This window comes from Ischnura elegans, chromosome 3, assembly GCF_921293095.1.
Source record: "Ischnura elegans chromosome 3, ioIscEleg1.1, whole genome shotgun sequence".
Lineage (NCBI taxonomy): Eukaryota > Metazoa > Arthropoda > Insecta > Odonata > Coenagrionidae > Ischnura > Ischnura elegans.
In genome coordinates this window covers 130787486-130792853 of record NC_060248.1, presented here as the reverse complement: position 1 = coordinate 130792853, position 5368 = coordinate 130787486, and the positions used below count along the sequence as shown (strand labels likewise).

General features: G+C 40.6%; 1 non-coding gene across 1 annotated transcript; it reads right to left on the bottom strand.

Annotated features, from left to right (window-relative positions):
• Positions 1–3686: 3686 nt before the first annotated feature.
• Trnaa-ugc lies at positions 3687–3758 on the bottom strand. The gene has a single exon. It is a non-coding gene; the product is annotated as a tRNA-Ala (tRNA).
• Positions 3759–5368: the final 1610 nt, after the last annotated feature.

The window sequence follows — 5368 nt, the reverse complement described above, 5'->3', positions numbered from 1 at the left end:
TCGGCTAAACTTTTCACGCCTATGTCCTTCTACGCCTGCTCTAATTATTTTATTCGAACTCTTCCTTTTCCGTTCTTGTTATCCGCTTGTCCCTCGACGATTGCCTTCATCAGGCCATCATGCTTTAAAATATGACATATAAAGCTACGTCTTCTTGTCAATGTTTCCATGAGGCTTCTCTCCCAGTCTCCTTAAGAATTCCTCATTACTTTTATTTATTTATTTCATCACCAAAAACGGCACCAAGGCCTTTAAATTGGTTGCTCCTTAAATAATTAATACCTAAAAGATAACAAACAATAGCACAATAAATAAAAACTAACAGAAAACAAAGTTTTTAAACATAAGAAGGGGCACTATTGATTAGACAATGGTGAATTATTCAGATGGCATTTTAAGGTGGCTTTGTAACTAGCAGCAGAGGAAAACAGGTCCAGGGAAGGGATTTTTGAAGCTATGGAGTTAAACAAGGAGGGTATTCGGTAGAACAGAGAGCGTTGAGAGATGGAGAGACAGAATCGCGGAATGTGAAGCAGAGAGTTATTTCGTAAGGGGCGAGGAGGAATATGAAAACGGAAAAGAGGGAGAATTTCGTTACTAATTCGGTCGATCCATTAGATCCTCATCATTCTTCTGTAGCACAAATGGCTTCTACCCTTGCTCTCTGCGCGGCTGTCATTGTCCACAGCATGTAGAAGAAACGCGAAGAGGGGACTTTAGGGCTGGAGAACAGTGAACGGAGTCAATCACCCAGCCTCATCGCATTCCATCGAAAGGTTCGGTAGAAAGTAGGGATTTATTGGTGATAAGGAATAAACAGTCTTCCAATATTTACAGCGTCATAACTATAAAATGAAAAAAATGCGAAGAAGACTGCCCTTTTTTCGCGAGTTGGTGACGTCATTACAAGTTCTGGTTCTTCAACTCGTTCGGAGACACCTGCTCTTTGACGGAAAGATTTCATTATTAGAATTTTAACGTCGAAGAACCACGTGAGAGGGATGCCGAGAATCAGCGGTGAAGCGGGTAGCCCTTCTGCCAAATTCAATGACGTCATCAACTTACGTGCAATAGGGTAGTAGGCGACGGATCGAAAAACGGAAAAATGGGAGTCTCTTTACTTTTCAAACTCTATCGCAACCGACAATAATAATAGAAATCGCGAACGATCCCAATGGCATTTTGGGGATGATTAGAAAATGAAAGACAAGAAACGAAAGAGTGGGGTCCAGAGAAGGATATTTTTATGCCAGGGCATTAAAAAATATTAGATGGAAAAGAGAGCGCTGGGTTACCGAATGAATATGATGACGTGAAAATCAAGTTGGAAGTCTGAACTAATTGAAAAACTGGCCTTTTCCCGGCATATTGGCGCATAACAAAGGAACTGGTGCATAAAAAATTAGATTTATACAAAAATATACCGCAAGAGATTAAATACATTTTTCTCTAAACTTATATGGCTGCAGATAGAACTTTGTCAAAATAGTAGATTGACTTAAGTACAAATACAAATCTGTTAGAAACTCCCTATTAAATGTAATTATAATACAATTAATACATTGGAATTGTAATCAGTCATTAATTATTAGATGGCTTTTTTTCACGAATTTCTTCGAAGGTATTTTCTCGCAATTTTCTCCAAGGTGAGAGAGTTATTTTGTTATTACAGCATTATCTCTGCATTTTTATTCTCTTTCATCTTATCATTTTTGGCATTGTTTGGCTGTTTCTTTTTCCGGCATATAATTTGCAATGTTCTAACCTAGCATAGTTAATTACCAACCGTTGGGAATTTTTGGCTTTCAATGTGATTGTATTTGTTTCGTATAGTGTTGGGTTTGATTGAGCGGTGCAAGCGAGTAAGGAGCTGATACCACCTGCACGAAAGTACTTCATTTTAGTGATTAAATAGCTTTATGACCACCTTGTACGTATGTAATGTACCTTGTACATGGTGCTTCAATCAGTTACCCCCTGCCAAGCACACCAGTATTGGCTAGCAGTGTATGACGTATATTTTATTTTAATGAAGAGGTACACATACAGCAAGACTGCCAATTTAAAGTGCACTTGTAACAACAAATATTAAATAATTAAATAATAATTATTTATTAGAAATTTAAATAGAATAAAAAAGAAAACAACAAAAATTTATCCGGCTATCTAGTAATTTATGCGATAAATATGTTGATGCCAGGTGAGTAAAAGTTTTAATTGTCAGAGCATCGGATCAATATCACCGGCGAGAGAATTTGTTAGAAAAGAAAGTCTATGGAAAAGTGAGCGCTTAATTACAGATATCCCGGGAGTAGGAATGTGGAGTAAAGAGGTAGATCGGGTGTGGCGGGAAGGTACTCTAATGTTGAGGAAGGAAACAACGTCAGAACTGTCGAAGTGGGAGTTAAGGGTATTACAAATGAATTTGATGTCTGATTGGAGTCGGAGAAGGGAGAGACTAGGGACGGATAAAGAGGATAAAACTGCAAATACGAACACACGTATGCTGTCGGTCACGTTAGGTACTTACGTTAGAAGTAGATGAAGTGCCGAATGGTCGCAGACTGATTGCAGCAATGGAGTCTTCGATCTTTCCCGTCCCGTCACGCGCGCGCCCCTTGTACCAGCATGCCCTTCAGCGCACGCCACCGTAACTGCGCTCATTCCGTACCGTAAACGCTTTCTAGAGAGACGGTCGGATGACGCTGCTTATCTTTTTTGACAACAGATGGCTGCCAAAAAGTCTACGAAATTTTATAAATAATTTTTCGCCGTATTGCTCTTAATCTGATAGTGGTCTAGCTTTGAATCATCAATTTCGATGTTCCAAGTTACTTTTAGTGAGCGATTTAATCTTAAAGGTTCATTAACAAAGTGTCTGTGAAATAACTGCAAGAATATATCAACTTTTACAATGACTTTGCCCGCCAAATAGGTACCAGAGATTAGTTTTTTCATACGGTTAGATATGATACATAAAACTCTCGTCAGTTCGTACAAATCTTTCGTTAAATCCTCAGCCGTTAAAAAAATATCTGTAACGTGATTTCGTCGTGTAGAGGACTTTTAATGAATCACCAGGTATATTCCTGGAATCCTTATGAAGGCTTCGGTGGGTGGATGTAAATGAAGTCGTAGCTCTTCCGGGATACACTCCGCGTCGGTCCATATTTCTCTTGGTGTCCGGCCCGCTAAGATCTGAATATCTGAATTCTCATCCTACTTGCCGGTCCATATTTCTCTTGGTGTCCCGCCCGCTAAGCTCAGAAGATCTGAATTCTCACCCTACTTGCCTGACGTCGTTACTGAAAGGTGAATTGTACGGAGGAAATATTCGTGGGGATACATGTACATAAGTGAGCAAGATTTAAGTTTGAAGTGTTAAGCGAATCCGTTTACAGCGATTTTCTCTTTGCCTAGTGACTGATTTAAATTATTGTTAACGTTGTCCAAGGGTTAAAACGTCGCGACGACGTTTTCAGGGCGTAGACTACCATCGTCTCCATGGAAATTCAATCTCCGCTTTCCCTTTCCTCCGTGTTTTTTATCGTTGGGCTCCATCTGTTGCTGAGGTGGTGGTCCATTTGTCTTTTGGGCTCCAATTTGGCTGGTAATGGAATGTGGTGAGATATTGGTGAATGAATTGGAATGTGGCGAAAAACATGACTTAAAAGGCAATAAAAGTCTGGAGATGCCGGGGATTGAACCCGGGACCTTTCACATGCAAAGCGAACGCTCTACCACTGAGCTACATCCCCAACTAAAAATCGATGGAATGAGAAAGAAGATCTAACACGAACGTAATTAATCGACTAACCAAAACTTAAAAAGGACGAAGGAAATTATTCCAACCTAAATACTCTATTCAACTCATTTATCACCGCTCAGCCACGAGTTTCCAACTTCGAGCAAGGAGTAGTAGAGGGCGGGTGACGTCACTACTTTGGTCCCAATTTGCCTCGAGTTTCTCAATGGTTACGTGATATTGAGTCACGTTACTTGCATACGATTGGTGAATAATTACACTGTTGGCGTTTATCTAGGTGTCATGAAAAATTACTCAAGCTTAGCGACCTTTTATTTTTGAGAATAATTATAAATATTTTGCTACATTGCATCCATTTCGATATGTGAACAATTTTTCCTAATTATTATCAATTAACTAGGTACTTGTACACAGCCTATTTTACCTTGTCATAGTCAGGCTATCATAAATCTGAACCATCGCAAGTACTACGCCCGTTAACTGTACACGTAATTCAGGGAAATTGATGGTATAGAAAGTTGGCATGAACTCTGAAAAATTCATGCTCGACAAAACCATTTGAGTAGCGGATATGAGACCTGAATTTATTCCAACGAAAATTCTGCATGCTTGCACCAGATGCCCGTGAAGTAAATTGCGCCGAAACAGGTGATAATGGTGAACAGCCGTTTGTAGGGTCCGTTTCCCACGGCCACCAGCCAACTTGCACGGCCCCGGCTCGCTATGGTTACTCCATCGTCAGGAATGTCCCCTGCGTGAATGTAATCTGCGTTCCCTGTGCGCGTCCCTCCCTCTGTTTTTGCAAGTGTCTCGTTCCTTTCCCCATGGGATGATGACCAGGCGAATTGAAAAGGGAAAATAGGGTCTTGCCACTCTTCCGCCAACTTTTCTACCTGGGCCTTGGCGCGAGGGTTTGGCGCGGAAGGGACGAATAGAATGCAGCGAAAGGAACAAACACTCGAGGGGTTGGCAAGGGTCATTGTCCAAATTGTCTCCTCCTGCCCTTCGCTGAAGACGGACTCCCAAATCAAAAGCTGCAGCCAATGGCCTCCAGCAAACCGCTGGCTAATGACCAAGGGGAAAATGTATATTTTAACAAACTCGTTTTGCGGATCAGCTCGCTTTAAAAGGCTTGGCAAATCTACAAGCGGTGGCAATGGCCTTTCTCCATCGAAAATAGCCATCCCGTTAATTTTCTAATCCTCGCAAGAAGATAAATTGCTAGCGAAGCTCGAATCGCTTGCAGTATTGCAACAGGGCGGTTTCCTATAATTTTTTAATTGCCTAAATCGAAAGATTATTACTCCTGGAGTACGTATTTCATGCTTTTAGATTTTTAAATGACGATATCTATTTTTCGCAATTAAATGAAAAGTGAAAATTTTCAAGCGCGCGAAAACGCAATGGGTAAGTATAAATAATTGTAAAATGGGTTTTGTTTAGAGAATATTAGGAAATTGCGACGACAAAGTGAGAGAAATTAGCTACTTCTCCCTCGTTGGACCTCATTTGGAATACGCTGCCAGTGTTTGGGACCCTCATGAAAAAGGCTTAATAACAGAGTTAGAACGCGTGCAAAGAAGAGCTGCCAGGTATGTGAAA